This window comes from Leucopleurus acutus, assembly GCF_964270905.1.
Source record: "Leucopleurus acutus genome assembly, chromosome: 4".
In the NCBI taxonomy this organism is placed as follows: Eukaryota; Metazoa; Chordata; class Mammalia; order Artiodactyla; family Delphinidae; genus Leucopleurus; species Leucopleurus acutus.
Genome location: NC_139146.1, coordinates 49,424,968 through 49,447,459, shown reverse-complemented (window position 1 = coordinate 49,447,459; position 22,492 = coordinate 49,424,968). Strand labels below are relative to the sequence as shown.

The 22,492-nt window shown below is 39.8% G+C and overlaps 1 pseudogene across 1 annotated transcript in view; it reads right to left on the bottom strand.

The window, feature by feature from the left end:
- LOC309960675 (cytosolic beta-glucosidase-like) overlaps nucleotides 1-21,632 on the bottom strand; it is a 148,547-nt pseudogene extending 126,915 nt beyond the window's left edge. The window contains exon 1 of the transcript XR_014327190.1: nucleotides 21,522-21,632. The product of XR_014327190.1 is annotated as a cytosolic beta-glucosidase-like (transcript). The remainder of the gene's footprint in view (nucleotides 1-21,521) is intronic.
- Between the last annotated feature and the right edge of the window lie 860 nt (nucleotides 21,633-22,492).

Here is a 22,492-nt window from a genome sequence, read left to right as displayed (position 1 = left end):
CGTGTCCCCTGCATTGACAGGCGGATTCTTAACCACTGTGCCACCAGGGAAGTCCCCTGAATGTTTTCTTAGTCTCTTAAAATCTACCACCTCTACAACTCCTTCCCATAATATTATAACTCAGAATGTTAACCCCCCATTCCTTGAAACAATGTACTGTCTTCACCACTGGGCTGGTTCCCTTTTGTTGCTGTGTTTCTTGTGGGTTTTATCACATTGTGTTCCCCCTCAGTCACTAATGAGTTTCATGACATTGATCATGTAATCCATCATCCAGCCTCTATAAAATAAAGGATGCACATCTATGTTTTAAAAACCATGTTCCCTGGAGAGGAGTCAGGAGTTGACAAGAGGGAAAGAAGCAGTAAAGAAGGGAACACTGGGTGGATAGGCACATGTTCTCCCACTCTTCTCTTCGACCAGAGATGCTCCATCTGTATCTGCTTTATTAAAGTCCTGAGCTAGAGTTTCCTTGAAAACCGAGTTCTGCTGCATTAAAAAAATGTTTTAACACCACTGGACTGGAAGTTTCCTCAAGTTCTTTCTAGTCATCCTCATATTCTGGAAGAATGTCACATTCTTATGGGCTCTTCTGAGTCTTTTAAATTCTTCTACAGCACATAATCCAGACTTTGCAATCTGCTCCTTTTCTGTTTCCCTCTATAACCCTATTTCAAGAATTCTCTTCCTTTATGATTTGAACTATCAGCTACACACTGATAACTAAGAGCAAATCGAATCTGAAATGGAAGTATGAATCTCCAGTGACTTCCCAGGCATTTCCCTTTAAATACACTAAGGGACTCTCAAATCCAAATTGAACCTATTATATATCTTCCAGACAAATTCCAAACCTGCTCCTTCTCCAGTGTATTTTATTTCTATTCACAGCATCATCAGCCAGAAAGTTACCTAAACTGTTATCACAAGAGTCACCTTAGTCCTCCTCCTACTTCCTTCATGCCCTACATTGTACTTATGAACGTATGCTTTTGGTTGTCCCTCAGTGATGTCTCTTTCTGCTTTTTCTCCATTCTGTCCCCTCCATCCAAATTCAGGACTTCATCATCATCTACCTCATCTATTGCAATAGCCTAACAACTGTTCCTTTGATTCCACGCCTCCTTCCTTCAGTTCATCCTCCACACTGCAGTCAAAACTCTTCTAATATACAGACTTGATCATAATACTCCCTGTGCTTAAGAATATTTTGTAGGTCCCAAGAACCTAGAGCACATGATCCTAACATCAACTCCTTAGCCTGGTACTTTATGTGCATCAAGACATGGACCTATCTACCTCTCTGGCTTCAGGTCCTACCATTCACCCTGTTATCAGAAAACAGAGCCTGTGGCAGAATTTCTCAAGGCATGAGCCATCCACAACGTTATCACACAGAGAACTCACTAAAAAATGTAAATTCCTGGGCCCCATCTGTAAATACCACTATTATATAACCTGGTACTAGGCCCCCAAAGTTACACTGTAACAAGAACTCCAGGTGATTCTAATACATTCTAAAGTATTAGAATTCTAAACCCCTTACCTACTTTGCTAAATGTGACTATATTATTCCCCAAATATAACATAAGCATTCATACTTCTGATCCTTGACTCAAAATGTTTTCTCTGCTAATATGCCCTTCCTTATGTCTTTCCCTGAAAAACAAAACAAAACAAACTTTCCCTTAAAAGCTCAATTTAGATGGCATACCATCTTCCCCAGTTTTATTCTTGTATCCCCACTCTTCCCACCTATGCTCCAACATCATTTTGTTTCTTCTACTGCTAGAGTTGTCACATGATATCACAGTCATTTATATGACGCTCGACCTCACTAGAATGTTGGATTCAAATGATCATTCTATTTACCTTTTACACCTCCAGACTCTAGTACTCACAGTAAACAAATATCTAATTGGGAAGAACTACATAGTAATAATTCAAATAAAAATCTATTCAATTTAACTTTAATTACTAATTCATGCCAGGGGACCCAGGTCTCCAGGTACAACATGGAGACAGAACTTTTCTGAATGTTCTTGCATAATTTCTCTCCAATTATTTCTTGGAGAAAAGAAATTGCTAACAAGAGAAAAGTCATCATCTAACAACAAGCCAACTGTATCATAGGTTTAGTATAGTTGTACCTGGTCTTTCTTCGAGCCACAGAGAGTGTATTGAGATGACCCTGGAGGATGTTTGGCCCAGCTATATAGTTTCTATGCTGAGAACTCTTCCATTTTCCCTTCATCAAATCAACTGGGCAACAAGAAAGTATTATGTGCCTACGTTTGCCAAGTTCTTGGCACTACAAAGAACCAGAGGATACACTAGAGCCCTTACCATCTCCATCCCCATGTCTTGTTCTTCACACAAATACAATAAGCAGTGGCCAAAGCCACTTTGTAATATTTCACCTTTCGAAAGAGCCTTAGTCTCTTAGCCTTAGTACACTCTGGTGCAGAGTGGCTGTCGTGCATCCTTAACCTGCGCCTGCCACCTAGACCTGGATGATAATTTATAAGATATATGAAGGAATGGACCATCAAGAGAAAATGTTGCTCTTTCAAAGATCCCCAAGTATGCGTCTGTATGAAGGACTACAATGACTCCAAAAGAAGATTATTGTCTTTAAATAATGCACTCTTTTCCCCAAGTCTCAAAGCCTGTATTTAAATGATTATTCACGGGAGCTGTGGGAGACTTTAAGCCTTAGCTAGGCAATTCCCAACATAAAAATGGATAATGTTTCAAAAACCTTGTTTATGAGTCACCTGCCCAGAAACTCACCATTGCCTCTTACATTATGTTCCAAATTCCCAGGCCAACTCCCCAAACCTATTTATCTCATTGTACACCTGAAAGTCATTCAGTGACACCAATCCCTATTTACAACATTGTTCCTTTGAGAACATGTCCTCTAAATTCCCAGTCAAGTAACATGTAGATGCATTTCTCCCTGTATGCAGGGATGCACTGGGAAAAAGGAAAGGATGAAAATGAGAAGGAGGTGAGATTATATATTTCCAGAAATCAGAATCCTGTTAATCTTACACAAACATTCAAGAAATGCCCTTCTCCACATGGTTATTGCTCACTAGGGTCAAAGAATTATAGCCTCCACTTTCAAGAGAGAGATTTTCAGAATTTGAAGTAACTCCCACCCACTCCTTGCTACCTAGTTGAAACATAAACATGGTTATAAGAGAATGTGACATTGAATCTGGAACTGTCCAACCTCTTGCCTATATTTTCAATTTTTCCCCTACCTCCATTAAATACATGCTGTGGTCAGTATACATTTTAAACTAGTGCATCCTAGGAAATACTCTCCTATTTTGAATCAATTTAAAACCAAATATATTTACTGTTACAAAATATAAAATAGGCTCTTTTAGATTAAAAAAGAAGAATATCTAGCCTGGTTTTTTTTTTTTCTATTATCAAAACATAAAGGATTTTTTAAATCTCATTTATTTTGTCAATTGGTTCTGCTTGGCACTCTTCAGCTTGGTCCATTCTCAATTATCCATGGTAAGGAAGGGGGATCAGTGGCCTGGATAATATAAAACAGCAGACAATTTTAAAAGCCCTTGTATTTGGCCCAGGCATACTTTACAATCAAACTCTGCTTATCCACACTAATGAAAGGAAAAGCAGGCACCTTGAGAAAGATCCAAAGCCAATACAGAACTGCTCAGCTGGTTTAGGGCACCTCAAGGCAGAGGCCCACATAGCAGAATCGAAGGAAAATAACAGGGGCCCAGCTGCTCCCTTGTCATCTGAAATACAAACACTTAGCTATAATATCCATCTTAATACCATATCAATCCATATCAATACCTCTCATGATATTAGTCATCCTTAAAAGCATGGAGCTATGTCCAAATGCCCCCAGGTAAACGACATATTATCCATGTTGTTCCAAATAGTTAATAAGAGAATAGATTGTTCATAGGTACTAAAAACTTCTTTCGGGGGTTTCCTTTGCCACACCCCACTCCCAGCCCCTTACTGTCTCTACCGTGCTCACATAACACACTTAGAAGAGTAGCATAAAGGATGACGATGAAAGAGGCAGTATGCTGCAGTAGGAAGAGATCCAGCCTGGAAGTTAGGAAGCCTGGATCGGTGTCCTCTGTTGGTCTCCGCTCATGCCAGCAGTCAGGTATGCACTCAAGCAGAGGGAACAGTGCGTGCAACAGTACATGAAGGTCATGGCACATTTAAAGAATTACTTGTGCTTCGTCTTGGTCAAAGAATAAGATACAAATGAAGAAGAAACAAGGGATAAAACTGGGGAAGTAGTCAGAGGTAAAATTACAAAAGGTTTTTTTTATGCCATGCAGGATGTTCAGAAATAATTCTGTAGAAGGTAAGAGGAAAATAAAAAACTTTAAATAATTGTTAAAATTTACTGAACACAGTGTGCCCAGTACAAATGTTCTAAGCATTCGATGTTCATAAACACATTTAATATTTACAACAACCCTGAGATAGACACCCTTACTGTTCCCATTTTACAAATGATGTAAAAAGGTATGCAAAGCTTAGCTATCTCCCAAGGTCACACAACTGGTAAGCAGTGGAGTCGGGGTTCAAACCTAGTCTGTTTGATTTCAGAGCTCATGCTATCTCTCAAGAAATGGAATGGTGTGGTCGGAATTTTAAAAGACCATGCTGGAGCAGTGTGCCAAAGAGATTGGAGGGGAGGGGAGGGGAGGGAAGGAGAATTTAAGAGGCGGTGAGTTCTGGAACTAAAAGAAAGGAAGTAGTAATGGGGAAGAGGGGTGTAACCAAGAGGTATAGAGGAGACAGAACAAAAAATAATTGATTAAATAAAGGAGAGATTAAGAAGAAGGGTCTAGCATGAGTCCCATACTGTGTGGGACACTGTGTGATGACCTAATAATTATTGAAGAATAGCTTAAGCTTTGCACCAGTGAACTTACCTGGAAAGCAACCCCTACCAGATGGGCAGGCCCAGGAAGGAACAGCATAAATAATGCCTTTTTTTCAGTACAATGTTGGCACACATTCATCCAAATAAACAAATGTTCCATCCTAACTGATGAATTTAGTGGTGACAAAATAATTTATGTACAGATTTGTAGGACAATATATAGAACCCTACTCCAAACAAATGTTTGAAATGCAGCAAATTATCTCTTATTTTTCAAAGATACATATATTTACTCACATTTAGCTTTCTATGTAACATCCATGTGTACAGAAAGATAGAGAAGGAAGAAAGGGCACCAGAAGAGGAGAAAAGAGGCAGATGTGTTATAGCCTATCAGGATATTTGTAAGGGTATAACAGGAACCAAAACCATTTACAGAACGTACCTATTAGGATGAACAGAAGTGCATGAAAGTCTGTGAATGTATAGAGAAAGTACATACTCAAAATCTGAAAATACCTCTCTGGCTGATTTTTTATTTTGCTTTTTTTTTTCTTGTTTGTATATTTTAAATATTCTACAATTATTTTTTAATACATCCATAGTACAAATAAAAATATTTTTCCTAAACATATGTGATAAGCATCCATTCTGTACCTAGAACTTCGCCTGTAGAAAAGAATACACGAGCAGGCAGACTGTTATCAATGAATAATCCACATGTACCAACAGTGATGGCAGCAGCTACATTTCAGCACTGCCCACGAAGCCAGTGGAGGTACCCGGAAACTTGGTACATGGAGAATCTGTGTGTCCAGGATAAAGAGAGGTAAGAAATGATGAAAAGTGCAAATGGCTTAGAGCAGCTGACCCCAGAGGCAGGCACCTCGACATATGGCCTTTCTTGGTCATAGTACCCCTCCTCCGCTATGGCTTTCCTCACCCTGTCTCAATATTTCACTTTCTCTTGTTACATTGTCTAAAATGCCATCAATTCCATGTTATCTCATCCTCTTTCTAAAAAGCATAGGACTAGAAAATTTCCAGAGGTTGGATGTGTTAGTGATAGAGGAGGATAAGGGTAAGAAGAAGACAGGGAAATTCACTTGTTAACTTTGAATAAAACTGCATGGTTTATAAGGCACTTATAAACACATATTAATAAGCACTTCCAGTTCAGGATGGGGAGTACAGTGGACATACTTAATTCCTCTCCCTCTCACAACCCCATTGAAATGACAGTAAAATTTTTTTAAAAAATAAGTTCCACAACAGAGCTGAAAACAAAAAAGCCCCCAAAGAATATCACATTGACTAAAGTATTTCCGGCAAATGGAAAGAAACTAGGGCTGAATTGCCTGAGAAATTAAAGCAAAGGATTGCAACATATACTCACACACTGAAGACGGCTGGTAAGGATTCAGAGGGGTTGCCCTAGAGAATCTGCAGGTCAGCCACTGCAGAGAGCACAGCAGGCTCAGAGCAGTCATCACAGTAATTAATTAAAGGATTATCTAATGTACTATTGGCCTGACTGGTTCCTCTCCCCGATAAACAGAGCAGTTAGTGCTGCCTTCACCCCAGGTGGAAGTTCCAAGAAATGATTAATAAAAGTGAGAGATGTGGGGACAAGACAGCCCTTGCTATCAAGGGCACTGAGACAGTAAAGAAAAATAGAATAAGCTCTAGAACTAAACGTGAACTTGAAGGGTAGTGTAGATGGGAAACAAAAGTCAAAAGCAAACAGACAGAGAAATACAAATACTGTATGATCTCACTTACATGTGGAATCTAAGAAAACAGAAAAATCAAATTCATAGAAAAAGACATCAGATTTGTGCCTTCCAGAGATGGGAGGTGGGGGGAGGGGGAATTGAATGAAGGTGGTCAGAAGGTTTAAACTTTTAGTTTATAAGATAAATAAGTACTGAGGATGTAATATTAAACATGATGACTACAGCGAAAGCTGTTGCATGCTATATTTGAAAGTTGCTGACAGAGTAGATCCTAACATTTTGCATCAAAAGTAAAACACTGTTTTCTTTTTTTCTTTTTGTATCTAAAGGAGATAATAGATGTTAACTAAGCTTACTGTGGTAATCAACTGACAATATATATGTCAAGTCACTATGTTGTACACTTTAAACTTATAAGGTGCTATATGTCAATTATATCTCAATTAAACTGAAGAAAAAGAAATAGACTTAACAAAAACACTTTTAAAAAGCAAGGGACTTTCCTGGTGGTCCAGTGGATAAGACTCCATGTTCCCAATGCAGAGGGCCTGAGTGCGATCCCTGGTCGGGCAACTAGATCCCACATGCATGCCACAACTAAGAGTTCACATGCCACAACTAAAGAGTCCACGTGCCACAACTGAGAAGCCCACATGCTGCAACTAAGAGTCCACATGCCACAACTAAGATCCCTCGTGCCACAACTAAGACCAGGCACGAATTGGGAGATTGGGATTAACACATATACACTCACTATTGATACTAGGTATAAAATAGATAACTAATGAGAACCTACTGGATAGCACAGGGAACTCTACTCAGTGCTCTGTGGTGACCTAAATGGGAAGGAAATCCAAAAGAGAGGGGATATGTATATACATACTGCTGATTCACTTTACTGTGCAGTAGAAACTAACACAATATTGTTAAGCAACTAAACTCCAATAAAAATTTTAAAAGGGCTTCCCTGGTGGCGCAGTGGTTGAGAGTCCACCTGCTGATGCAGGGGACATGGGCTCGTGCCCTGGTCCGGAAAGATCCCACATGCTGCGGAGCGGCTGGGCCCGTGAGCCATGGCCGTTGAGCCTGCGCATCCGGAGCCTGTGTTCCGCAACAGGAGAGGCCACAACAGTGAGAGGCCCGTGTACCTCAAAAAAAAAAAAAAACAAAAAACAACAACAAAAAAAAAAAAACACAAATTTTTTTAAATAAGAAAGAAAGAAATGCTAAGTAAAATGTTGGAAAAAAATAAGTATAAATAAATAAATAATTTTTTTAAAACTACACAAGTGGTAGTCTCTCAAAGGTTGTTTAAAAAATTAATAAATAAAAAGCAAACAAAACATTCCTTCTTAAAGACCCCATTATCTGGCAATTATTGAGATCTAAATCTTGGCTCCTTTCCTTCATATACATAGTCCATTATGAGAAGCCTGACTGTCAACAGGCCCCACCCACTTACACAGAACCCTGCTTCTTATAGGGCCAGCACTGTTTCAGTTCAACAGAGTTACTTAACTTCAAAGGAAGCCTAACTCAGTTACTACTATCAACATATTCTTTCATTCAAAAACATAAACGGGTATTCAAGGATCACCAGCCATTTGACAAAAACAGATAGCATAAAAGATATGGACCCAAATAAACAAATAATCCAAAGATTTCAAATTGATATAAAAAGAAAGAAAAAGAAAAAAAAGACTTAATTTTTTTAACTAGCATTCTTAAAAAGATTCGAGGGTGACTATATCCGAAAAAACAAATTGACTTCCTGGAAATTAGGCAATCAAAGAATAAGAATGTGTTCCTAAAACTTAAAAATATGATCGCCATAATTAAATATTCCATAGAGGGACTGAAAAATAGAATGAACAAAGCTAACATCCAAATTAATAATCTGGAAGAAAAAGTTGAGGAAATCACCTCAGATTCAAAGAAGTACAAAACATAAGAAAAAGCTCTCCAACACTTATCCAATGAAATTTCAAAAAAAGAGGTGAGCATTAGGAATTTTGCAGGTAAGAAATCTGAGGCTAGAAGAAATTAAGTGATTTGACTCTCTAGTAGTTCACAAATAGAGTCTGATATATTCCAGCTGTGTCCCACTCATAAGCCTAAAGCTAAAATTCAGTCAGTTCATGGAAGTGTGTCCCCAGTGGTTGATTACAGCTGGCACCCACTCTGATTAGTTAATGTGGGTGCCAGGCTAGTCAAATCAGTTGTTGACAGCTGGCCACTACTCTTAATGGTCAATGAAGATGCTGATGCTGGTCTGTTCCATACCAGTTGTTTAAGGCTGGCATCTACTCTCAGTTAAGGCAGGTGCCAGTCCAGTCTACACCTATTGTTTACAGTTAACATTGGATTGGCCAGTGTATCAGCTGATGAATATCTGAATATCATCCCTGCCAAAGCCCATACCCGTTCAATGATGACTACATAATTTCATGGTACATTCAAAAAAAGGGGCAACTTTGAGTTTTTGTGAATCTCAAATTTGAAACTGGGGGAAAGAAATAAGGGTCCTTTCTGTCACCTCAACTTCAATCTGTGAGAAATTTCATGAATAAAGCCTCACTTTTCTTCTTCCTTTTTCCTTACACATCAAGAAATAAATGACCATGCTTTTAAGCCTGCTCCCACTCCTTTCTTAGGTGGTCCACACAAAGGGCAGACCAATCTGGTGAGCTCCGTTCTAGAAAACTACCAAGGGCAGCCAAGAGATTAAGTCCGAGACTGGAATGTTTCCTCCAAAGAGTTTAGTAGGAACTAGGAACCAAGACACACTGCCAAAATTGGTTGAGCAGAGAAAGCAAACAGGAAGTGATTTAAAGAAATATGGGGCTTGTGCTGACATCTATAGCAGGTAGATAAAAAGTGTCTCTAGCTCAGGTTTGAATGGACCAGTTCAGTTTTTAAAAGGTACAGGAAGAAACAGCCTGGATAGAATCACTACAAACCGTACCTAAAACGAAGGAATTCAGCTGCTTTGTTTATTCTCCCACTTTTGTAAGTGCAAAGGTAAGCCCAAGCTTCTCAACTATAGCATTCCATCTTTGACACACCAAGACAAACAAATGGCTAAAGTTTGAGGCCAGCCTCAATATCTGCCAACATAAAGTCAAAGTCTAAGTTAAATCAAAGCTCAGCATGCAGGGGTGATAATAGCATTCATAAAACTGAGGCCTTTGCCTCCTTAAAAACCACAAACTTAGGGTTCAAGATGGCAGAGTAGAAGGACATGCGTTCACTCCCTCTTGTAAGAGCACTGGAAACACAACTAACTGCTGAACAATCATTGACAGGAAGACACTGGAACTCACCAAAAAAGATGCTCCACATCCAGTGACAAGGGAGAAGCTGCAGTGAGACAGTAGGAGGGGCACAATCACAATAAAATCAAATCCCATGGCCGATGGATGTGTGACTCACAAACTGCAGAACAATTACACCACAGAGGTCCACCAACTGGAGTGAAAGTTCTGAGCCCCACGTCAGGCTGCCCAACCTGGGGTTCCGGCAAAGTGAGGAGGCATTCCTAGAGAATCAGACTTTGAAGGCCAGTGGGGTTTGACTGCAGGACTTCAACAGGACGGGGGAAGTGGAGACTCCACTCTTGGAGGGCACGCACAAAGTAGTGTGCACATCAGGACACAGGGGAGGGAGCAGTGAACCCATGAGAGACTGAACCAGACCTACCTGCTAGTGTTGAAGGGTCTCCTGCAGAGGCGGGGGGCAGCTGTGGCTCATGGTGGGGACAAGTACACTGGCAGCAGAAGTTCTGGGAAATACTCCTTGGTGTGAGCCTTCCCAGAGTCTGTCATTAGCCCCACCAAAGAGCTGGGTAGGCTCCAATGCTGGGTCGCCTCAGGCCAAACAACCAACAGGGAGGGAACCCAGCCCCACTCATCAGCAGACAAGCAGATTAAAGTTTTACTGAGTTCTGCCCAGAAGAGCACCACCCAGTTCTACCCACCACAATTCCCTCCCATCAGGAAGCTTGCACAAGCCTCTTAGATAGCCTCATCCACCAGAGCACACACAGCAGAAGCAAGAAGAACTACAATCCTTCAGCCTGTGGAACAAAAACCACATTCACAGAAAGACAGACAAAATGAAAAGGCAGAGGACTATGTACCACATGAAGGAACAAGATAAAACCCCACAAAACCAACTAAATGAAGTGGAGATAGGCAACCTTCCAGAAAAAGAATTCAGAATAATGATAGTGAAGATGATCCAGGACCTCGGAAAAAGAATCAAGGCAAAGATTGAGAAAATGCAAGAAATGTTTACCAAAGACCTACAAGAATTAAAGAACAAACAAACAGAGATGAACAATACAATGACTGAAATGAAAAATGCCCTTGAAGTAATCAATAGCAGAATTACTGAGGCAGAAGAACAGATAAGTGACCTGGAAGACAGAATGGTGGAATTCACAGCCGTGGAGCAGAATAAAGAAAAAAGAAGGAAAAAAGAAGGATTCTTTTTGGCTGGATTCCCCAGCCAAATCTAAAAGAAGGAAAAGAAATGAAAACAGCCTAAGAGACCTCTGGGACAACATTAAATGCACCAACATTCGCATTATTGGGGGGGTCAAAGAAGTAGAAGAGAGAGAGAGAGGACACAAGAAAATATTTCAAGAGACAATGGTCAAAAACTTCCCTCACATGGGAAAGGAAATAGCCACCCAGGAAGCACAGAGTCTGAGGCAGGATAAACTCAAGGAGAAGCATACCGAGACAAATAGTAATCAAATTGACAAAAATTAAAGACAAAGAAAAATTATTAAAAGCAACAGGGGAAAAATGACAAATAACACACAAGAGAACTCCCATAAGGTTAACAGCTGATTTCTCAGCAGAAACTATAGAAGACAGAAGGGAGTGGCAGGACATATTTAAAGTGATGAAAGGGAAAAACCTACAACCAAGATTAATCTACCCTGCAAGAATCTCATTCAGATTTGACAGAGAAAAAAAAAGTTCTACAGACAAGCAAAAGCTAAGAGAATTCAGCACCACCAAACCAGCTCTACAATAAATGCTAAAGGAACTTCTCTAAGTGGGAAACAAAAGAGAAGAAAAGGAACTACCAAAACAATTAAGAAAATGGTAATAGGAACATACATATTGATAATTACCTTAAATGTGAATGAATTAAATGCTCCAACCAAAAGACACAAGCTTGCTGAATGGATATAAAAACAAGATCCATATATATGCTGTCTACAAGAGACCCACTTCAGACCTAGGGACACATACAGACTGAAAGTGACAGGATGGAAAAATATATTCCATCCAAATGGAAATCAAAAGAAAGCTGGAGTAGCAACAGTCATATCGGATAAAATAGACTTTAAAATAAAAAATGTTACAAGAGACAAGGAAAAACACTACATAATGATAAAGGGATCAATCTAAGAAGAAGATATAACAATTATAAATATATATGCACCTAAAATAGGAGCACCTCAATACACAGGGCCAATGCTAACAGCTATAAAACAGGAAATCGCCAGTAGCACAATAATAGTGGGGACTTTAACACCTCACTTACAACAATGGACAGATCATCCAGACAGAAAATTAATAAGGAAACACAAGCTTTAAATAACACAGTAGACCTGATAGATTTAATTGATATTTATAGGACATTCCATCCAAAAACAGCAGATTACACTTTCTTCTCAAGTGCACATGGAACATTCTCCAGGATAGATCACATCTTGGGTCAAAAACCAAGCCTTGGTAAATCTAAGAAAATTGAAATCATATCAAGCATCTTTTCCAACCACAAGGCTATGAGATTAGAAACGAATTACAGGGGAAAAAACGTAAAAAACACAAACACATGGAGGCTAAACAATACCTTATTAAAAAACCAACAGATCACTGAAGAAATCAAAGAGGAAATAAAAAAATACCTAGAAACAACTGACAATGAAAACATGACGACCCAAAAACTATGGGATGCCACAAAACTAGTTCTAAGAGGGGAGTATATAACAATATAATCCTACCTCAAGATACAAGAAAAATCTCCAATAAACAACCTAACCATACATCTAAACCAATTAGAGAAAGAAGAACAAAAAAACCCCAAAGTTAGCAGAAGGAAAGAAATCATAAAGATCAGATGAGAAATAAATGAAAAAGAAATGAATGAAATGAGAGCAAAGATCAATAAAACTAAAAGGTGGCTCTTTAGAAGATAAAGAAAATTGATAAACCATTAGCCAGACTCCTCAAGAAAAAAAGGGAGAGGACTCAAATCAACAGATATAGAAATGAAAAAGGAGAAGTAAAAACTGACAATTCAGAACCACAAAGGATCACGAGAGACTACTACAAGCAACTCTATGCCAATAAAATGGACAACCTGCAAGAAATGGACGAATTCTTAGAAAAGCACAGCCTCCCAAGACTGAACCAGGAAGAAATAGAAAATATGAAAAGACCAGTCACAAGCACTGAAAGTGAAACTGTGATTAAAAATCTTCCAACAAATAAAAGCCCTGGGCCAAATGGATTCCCTGGCCAAATCTATCAAATATTTAGTGAAGAGCTAACACCATTCCTTCTCAAACTCTTCCAAAATATAGCAGAGGGAGGAACACTCCCAAACTCATTCTACGAGGCCACCATCACTCTGATACCAAAACCAGAAAAAGATGTCACAAAAAAGGAAAACTACAGACCAATATCACTGATGAACATAGGTGCAAAAATCCTCAACAAAATACTAGCAAACAGAATCCAGCAGTACATAAAAAGGATCATACACCATGATCAAGTGGGGTTTATCCCAGGAATGCAAGGATTCTTCAATATACGCAAATCAATCATTGTGAAACACCATATTAACAAATTCAAGGATAAAAACCATATGATAATCTCAATACACACAGAAAAAGCTTTTGACAAAATTCACCACCCATTTATGATAAAAACTCTCCAGAAAGTGGGCATAGAGGGAATTTACCTCAACATAAAAAGGCCATATATGACAAACCCACAGCCAACACCATTCTCAATGGTGAAAAACTGAAACCATTTCCACTAGGATCAGGAACAACACAGGGTTTCCCACTCTCACCAGTATTATTCAACATAGTTTTGTAAGTTTTGGCCACAGAAACAAGAGAAGAAAAAGAAATAAAAGGAATCAACAAATCGGAAAAGAAGTAAAACTGTGACTGTTTGCAGATGGCATGATAATCTACACAGAGAATCCTAAAGATGCTAGCAGAAAACTACTAAAGCTAATCAATGAATTTGGTAAAGTAGCAAGATACAAAGTTAAGGCACAGAAAACTCTTGCATTCCTATAAACTAATGATGAAAAATCTAAAACAGAAATTAAAGAAACACTCCATTTATCACTGCAAAAAAAGACTAAAATACCTAGGAATAAACCTACCTAAGGAGAAAAAAGACCTGTATGCAGAAACTATAAAACACTAATGAGAGAAATTAAAGATGAAACAAACAGATGGAGAGATATACCATGTTCCTGGGTTGGAAGAATCAACATTGTGAAAATGACTATACTATCCAAAGCAATCTACAGATTCAATGCAATCCCTATCAAACTAACAATGGCATTTTTTCACAGAACTAGAACAAAAAATTTTACAATTTGTATGAAAACACAAAAGACCCCAAATAGGCAAAGCAATATTGAGGAAGTAAAATGAAGTTGGAGGAATCAGGCTCCTAACTTCAGATTACACTACAGAGCTACAGTAACGGTACTGGCACAAAAATAGAAATATAGATCAGTGGAACAGAATAGAAACCCCAGAGAAAAACACATATGGTCACCATATCTTTGATAAAGGAGGCAAGAATATACAATGGAGAAAAGACAGCCTCTTCAATAAGTGGTGCTGGGAATACTGGTCAACTACATGTAAAAGAATGAAATTAGAACACTCCGTAACACCATACATAAAAATAAACTCCAAATGGATTAAAGACCTAAATGTAAGGCAGACGCTATAAGACTGTTAGAGGAAAACATAGGCAGAACACTCTGTGACATGAATCACAGCAAGATCCTTTTTGACCCACCTCCTAGAGAAATGGAAATAAAAACAAAAATAAACAAATAGGACCTAATGAAACTTAAAAGCTTTTGCCCAGCAAAGGTAACCATAAACAAGTCAAAAAGACAACCTTCAGAATGGGAGAAAATATTTGCAAACGAAGCAAATGACAAAGGATTTATCTCCAAAATATACAAGCAGCTCATGCACCTCGATATCAAAAAAAAAAAAAAAAAAAACCCAATCCAAAAATGGGCAGAAGACCCAAATAGACATTTCTCCAAAGAACATATACAGATTGCCAACAAACACATGAAAGGATGCTCAACATCATTAATCATTAGAGAAACGCAAATCAAAACTACAATGAGGTATCACCTCACACTGGTCAGAATGGCCATCATCAAAAAATCTACAAACAATAAATGCTGGAGAGGGTATGGAGAAAAGGGAACCCTCTTGCACTGCTGGTGGGAATGTAAATTGATACAGTCACTATGGAGAACAGTATGGAGGTTCCTTAAGAAACTAAAAATAGAACTACCATTAGACCCAGCAATCCCACTACTGGGCATATACCCTGAGAAAACCATAATTCAAAAATAGTCATGTACACATTGCAGCACTATTTACAATAACCAGGACATGGAAACAACCTAAGTGTCCATCAACAGATGAATGGATAAAGAAGATGTGGCACATATATACAATGGAATATTACTCAGCCATAAAAAGAAACAAAATTGAGTTGTTTGTAGTGAGGTAGATGGACGTAGAATCTGTCATACAGAGTGAAGTAAGTCAGAAAGAGAAATACAAATACAATATGCTAAGACATATATATGGAATCTAAGGGGAAAAAAAAGGTTCTTATGAACCTAGGGGCAGGACAGGAATAAAGACACAGACGTAGAGAATGGATTTGAGGACACGGGGAGGGGGCAGGGTAAGCTAGGATGAAGTGAGAGAGTGGCATGGACATATATACACTACCAAATGTAAAATAGCTAGTGGGAAGCAGCCGTATAGCACAGGGAGATCAGCTCAGTGCTTTGTAACCACCTAGAAGGGTGGGATAGGGAGGATGGGAGGGAGATACAAAACGGAGGGGATATGCGGATATATGTATACGTATAGCTGATTCACTTTGTTAAACAGCAGAAACTAACACAACAATGTAAAGCAATTATACTCCTATAAAGATATTAAAAAAAAAACTATCCAACCTTACACCTAAAGGAATTAGAGAAAGAAGAACATACAAAACCCAAAGTTAATAGAAGGAAAGAAATCATAGAGATCAGAGCAGAAATAAATGAAATAGAAAGAAAGAAAACAGTAGCAAAGATCAATAAAACTAAAAGCTGGTTCTTTGAGAAGATAAACAAATTGATAAACCTTTAGCCAGACTCATCAAGAAAAAGAGGGAGAGGACTCAAATCAATAAAATGAGAAATGAAAAAGGAGAAGGTACAATGGACACTGCAGAAATAAAAAGCATCCTAAGAGACTACTACAAGCAACTCTATGCCAATAAAATAGACAACCTGGAAGAAATGGACAAATTTTTAGAAAGGTATAAGCTTCCAAGACTGAACCAGGAAGAAACAGAAAATATGAACAGATAAATTACAGGTAATGAAATTGAAACTGTGATTAAAAATCTTCCAACAAACAAAAGTCCAGGACCAGATGGCTTCACAGGCGAATTCTACCAAACATTTAGAGAAGAGCTAACACTCATCCTTCTCAAACTCCTCCAAAAAATTGCAGAGGGAGGAACATTCCCAAACTCATTCTATGAAGCCACCATCACCCTGATACCAACATCAGACAGAGATACTACAAATAAAGAAAATTACCAACGAATGTCATTGATGAATACAGATGCAAAAATCCTCAATAGAATATTAGCAAACAGAATCCAACAACACATTAAAAGGATCATAAACCATGATCAAGTTGAATTTATCCCAGGGATGCAAGGATTTTTCAATATCTGCCAATCAATCAATGTGATACACCATATTAACAAATTGAAGAATAAAAACCACATGATCGGGGCTTCCCTGGTGGCACAATGGTTGAGAGTCCGCCTGCCGAGGCAGGGGACAAGCGTTCGTGCCCCGGTCTGGGAAGATCCCACATGCTGTGGAGCGGCTAGGTCCGTGAGCCACGGCCAATGAGCCTGTGCGTCTGGAGCCTGTGCTCCGCAAAGGGAGAGGCCACAACAGTGAGAGGCCTGCGTACCGCAAAAAAAAAAAAAAAAAAAAAAAAAAGGCACATACATCCCAATGTTCATTGCAGCTCTATTTACAATAGCCAGGTCATAGCAATCTAAGTGTCCATCAACCGACGAATGGATAAAGAAGAAGTGGTACATATATACAATGGAGTATTACTCAGCCATAAAAAGGAACGAAATTGGGTAATTTGTAGAGATGTGGATGGACCTAGAGACTGTCATACAGAATGAAGTAAGTCAGAAAGAGAAAAACAAATAACGTATATTATCGCATATATGTGGAATCTAGAAAAATGGTACAGATGAACCAGTTTGCAAGGCAGGAATAGAGACACAGATGTAGATAACAAATGTATGGACACCAAGGGTGGGGAGGAATGAATTGGGACATTCGGATTGACATATATACACTAATATGTATAAAATAGATAACTAATAAGAACCTGCTGCATAAAAAATAAATTAATTTAATTTAAAAAGTAAAAGACAAAGAAAAAAAAGAAACCCACAAACTCAGATCACACCAGGAGGCCTTAACGGAGTAGTCTGGACTTTGCTGATGGTTCGTGGGATTTTGTAGAGCACATTCACCCCTTAAGAGATCCTCCGTGAAATCACTGGGAGGTACAAGCTCATAAGAGCTATAGAATCAGGTCCTAAATGTTATTTTCATGGCCCCTCCGTGGCCTACTGAGGAAGTAAACAAAATGCCACTGAGCTACCTGCTGTTTTGGGCCTCACATTCCCTGCAGCCAACAGCATAGGCAGAGTCAGTTTCATAAAGGGTTAAAAATCATGGGAATTTTTCTGCACTTTAAAATATTGCATGAAACTCACTTCTGTACGAATAATGATCATCTGCATTTTTCTTCCCTGCCTCTTCATCTAACAAATACATTTTTACAGGTTTTACAATATTCTTTACAGCTCACGTAAAACACATAATTTTCCTGTTTATATCACTTGTTTATTACTTATTTATTAGATTTATATGGCGCTTTCCTCCAAAAGGCACTACACAGCCAACTCTGATGTAATAAACATTACATTAAACTCTTCTTAAAAACCACAGTCAGGGAAGTGGCCAGCATGAAGGCCCAAGAGACATGCACAGGAAGAACGAAGAGCCATGGGTCTGGTGAAATATGCAAGCAAGTAGTCAGTATATTAGGAGGCCCAGGGACCGGAAGGCCTGTCCTGCATTCTCTGGTCACTCTACCTGCAAAAGACCCTGAGAGTGCCTTTGATTAAAAGTGACAGAGCCCAAGTATCTCTATTTCTGTGTGGGAGTGGGCGTGGGTCTGTAGGGGAGTGGGGAGGGGGTGGAGTATTATAGCTGTATCTCCGGGCTCCAGATAGGATGTCTGAAAACAAAGATACCTACACACACAATGTGTTTTGAAAATCTCTGGAGAAAGATACATAGTGATGTTTTATAACAAATCACCGAGATAGATTTTTTCTGTATAAATACAATTCACGCTCAATCCTCAGTTCTGCTGAGTGTCCATGACTTCCAAAGGCTCTGTAGACGTTCAAAGGCCAGGGAAGCTCAAAAGTGCAAAGATTCTCAAAATCGAAAAGCGACAAGGTGACTTCAAGCTTTTAAATTCCGGGCCACATTGATTTGACAAAGCCACGTGTTGACGTCCTGCATATGTGATCCTCGCAGTGGTGGAAGGGGTAGCTAAACAGTAACTCTCCCAGGCGCTGCTGGAAGATCAGGACGAGAATGAGCAAGAAGGGAGTATATTCTTACTTGTGGTCCAAAGAAGAAAGGACCATTCCCAGTAAATGGAGCAGATGATGTAGCTCTCCTATCAGTACAGACAGTGGGAGAGAATCCAGCCAGGAGAAAGAATAACATCATCATCCTTATTATTATTACTAGTAGTAGTAGCGGGAGTGTTGTTGTTATTGTTATTTCGTGGATATTATGACCCAGGCACTCTTGTGCTCCAGTCATATATGCTGACCTCTTTAATCCCCAGAACAAACCTACAGAGTGGGCATGACCGTTTTCCTAGTTTTACAAATAAGGAACCTGAGACTTAAATAAGTTATTTGCCCAAAGTCACTCAGCTAGTAAGTGCTTGAGCTAGGATTCAAACCCAGCACAAAAGGATAGATAAGAAAACCAAGGAAACATATAAAAGGCATCTGTGCATTGACAAAAAGAGAAGGGAAGATCAATTTCCCTTCTGAAAGCTGTTGTTAGAGAGCTAACAGCACAATAGCAGGTTCGGGACAACAAATAAAGACCTTACCATAAGGCAGCAGCAAGCCCAGTGCAGACAGAAGAGGTACAGCAATGCGGAGACCCTGTGATGAGAGAAGCTCAGAAAGGACCAGTAATCTTATCCCCAGGGCTGAGTGAGCAGGATCTGGGAGCTGGGAACTGAAACCCACTGTGTTGTCTTGTATAACTGACTGTGTGCTTCAGCCAAGTTCACTGTGGAGTTCTAAAGTGATTCATTCTCAGTAGCCCGTTTGTGACCCTCCCCCACCTAAATATAAATACGATGCATTCAGCACTTACTGAGCATCAAGCATTTAACACACGTCATCGTATTTAAACCTCACAGCAGCACTATAAAGTAGATACCATAATCACCCCCATCTTACCGACAAGGAGGCACAGAGAAGTTGAGTAAATTGCTCAAAGTCATGCAGAGTTAGAAAAAGGTAGAGATGGACCCCCAGTCTAGCGAGTCTGGCTCCAGAACTCAGCTTCCTAGTTTCCATGCTGTGCACCTTCTAGAACCTGATTCTGTGCACTGCAACCCCCTCTCAGCTCTGTCTGACCTCTCTTCTGAGAAGGAAACTAGCCAACGTCCTGTTTCTTGTTTTCACTACTAGAAGGCCAGCTTCATCAAGTCACCCACCCTGACCAAGTGAAAATTACCTGGGAACAAATGTAGAAGATACCATAGAGAGAAAAAAAGTGACGTGGAATCCCTATTAACCTGTACATCCCCAGACATTCTTTTGAAAGTGCTTTGTATCACAGAGCATATGTGTCATAACATACATAGTCCCCGTGGAAGATGTCTTCCACATGGCAGCTGTTGCAATGATCATAGCAGAGATTCCTCATTCTCATTTCTGGAGGCCTGGGAAATGGCAACTGAAGCTGGGAATCATAAGCATCATAAGCAGCATGGACTATGCCAGGATCAACCTGCACTCTGTCTAGAAAACCCTTCACCATCTTCAAATGGCTCCCTCCTTCTCGTCCTTAAAGTTTCAGATTAAATGACAGTAATTCACAGAGATTCTCCTAAATCAAAACTGGTATCACCCTAGCACTCACCATAAGCAGTAATTAGATCTTTTTTAATTTACTTGTTTTTGTTGATGTATTTGTTTTCTAGGGCTGCCACAGTAAAGTACCACAAAAGAGGTGGCCTAAACAACAGAAACTTATTCTCTCTCATTTCTAGAGCCTAGAAGTCCAAAATCAAGGTTTCAGCGGGGTCATATTCCCTCTGAGACTCTTGCTAGAACCCTTCCTTGCCTCTTCTAGCTTGCGGGAGTGGCCATCGGCCCTTGGTGTTCTTTGGTTTACAGCTGCATCACTTGAGTCTCTGCCTCTATTGTCACATGACATTCTCCACATGTGTTGCTGTGTCCAAATTTCCCTCTTCTTATATGGACACCAGTCATATTGGATTAAAGCCCCACTCTACTCCAGTATGAGCTTAGCTTATCTTAGCTAATGACATCTTCAGATGGCTAGTTCTGGCCCCCCGAAGTGTGAGAGAATACATTTCTGTGTTTAAGCCTCCCAGTTTATGGTCATTTGCTACAGCAGTTCTAGGAAAATGCTGCCAGAAATTCTCTTAGCTTTATTTATCCCTGGGTTTCCACATTTATTTGACCAAATAAATATTTTCCCATGATAGCTATTAACAATCCCTAATTCCTTAGGTGGAAAATATATATAGGGAAAAGCTAATCTAATCTTCCTATTTTTCATAGGAAGAAACTGAGACTAGAGGAGGAGACCAGATTCACAAGCTCATGCCTGGCAGGATGGAGACCAGAACTCAGACCTCCAACTCCACTCTGGGTGCGCTTTGCCATCTCACAGTTAATTCTCAGCCACCCAGGAAATGGGGGTGCCTTGAAATAGAACAGGGAACCTCTCCCAACTGAAGAACATCCTTCAGTGATGTCTCTTGGACTCCTTGAAGGTATTTAGTCAATATTTTTCTAACCAATAGGAGAAATTGTTATCATTTTTAGGGAGGTTATGGGAAATGTGTTCAAGAAACCAGTGATGAAAGCAGCTGGTCCAGTGTACACTGATGTCTCAGATGAGCTGGAACGGACCAAAATTACAGCCTTAGAGGGGTCTTCAGCCCCTCGTCACCACCACCCTTGTGCCTAAGGAAAGGGACATGGGAAGCAAGTGTCTTCTATGTGAATAGGGATAGCTTCATTTATGCAGTTACGGGCTCTTCAGTCCTTTTGCTTCTCTTCTTTTTGCCCCCTCACCCAACCTTCTTCCCCAGACATACAGAATCCATGAGAAGTAAGCCATTCCAGCTCTGGAGAAGGGGAAGAAGCTTCTCCTACCTTCCACTTGATAAGCTGAGGTGACTGCCCCCCATCCAAATCCTGCAGGAAAATCCATGCTTTCAGAAGACGGCCAACCGGAGCACTCAGGCAACAGAGCTGCACCCTTCAGGCAGGCGAGCCCAGCAGCTGTGCAAACAGTAAGTGAACTCTCACCCTGACCGAAGTCTCAGAATGCAAACGAGTATGCAAGCTGATTAAAGCATCCCACTTGACTGGCCACAGCCTTGATTTGAAACCAAGACACTTGGTTCAGGGGGACCATTTACACTGTTCTTCTCCGGACACTCCCCGATTTTTAACGGAGTTGGGCCAGCCTGGGGACAGACCAGGTCCCTGCTTTGGCAGGGCACCCATTCATCTAATCTTGTCCCTTTTAATGAAACACATGGACATTGTTTTTAAAAGTCACATAATCCTACTAGAACTTTCCCTTGGCCAATTCCTCCCAATTCCTTATCCCCACTCCCTAGAGGCCACCATTTTCAAGTGTTTCTTCTGATATTTATTCCCCTGTTGTCAAATAATAGGCTGAGATTGGTGCCTCTTAATTTGTTTTTCAATTTTAGATAATAACTACTGACTTCTGGATATAAGGGTGGAAGATCCTAGCATGTGTGCTCTCTCTCTCTCCCCTTCCTCCATCGACCCGATGTGGTTGGATTACCTCTTCTGTTTAAATAAATATTCGATATGTACATGAATTTGACTGCGTATGGCTCAAAGCTGAGCTGTGTAGTATACCATGCTTACAGGCAACTTTTCATTTTCTCCAGGGTTCAACTGTCTGGATCTTATATTTAAATTCCTCTATTCTTATCACTAATTTATCCCCAAACAGCCTGACAGGACTATGAATCTATGTTTAAACACCTCTGTTTGCTTGCTCCACTCTGCACTGTTTGTTTCTCAGGCAGCCACAGAGCTATGTAGTCTTTAACTTCCCTCACCAGTCTCCTGGGCTTTCTCCC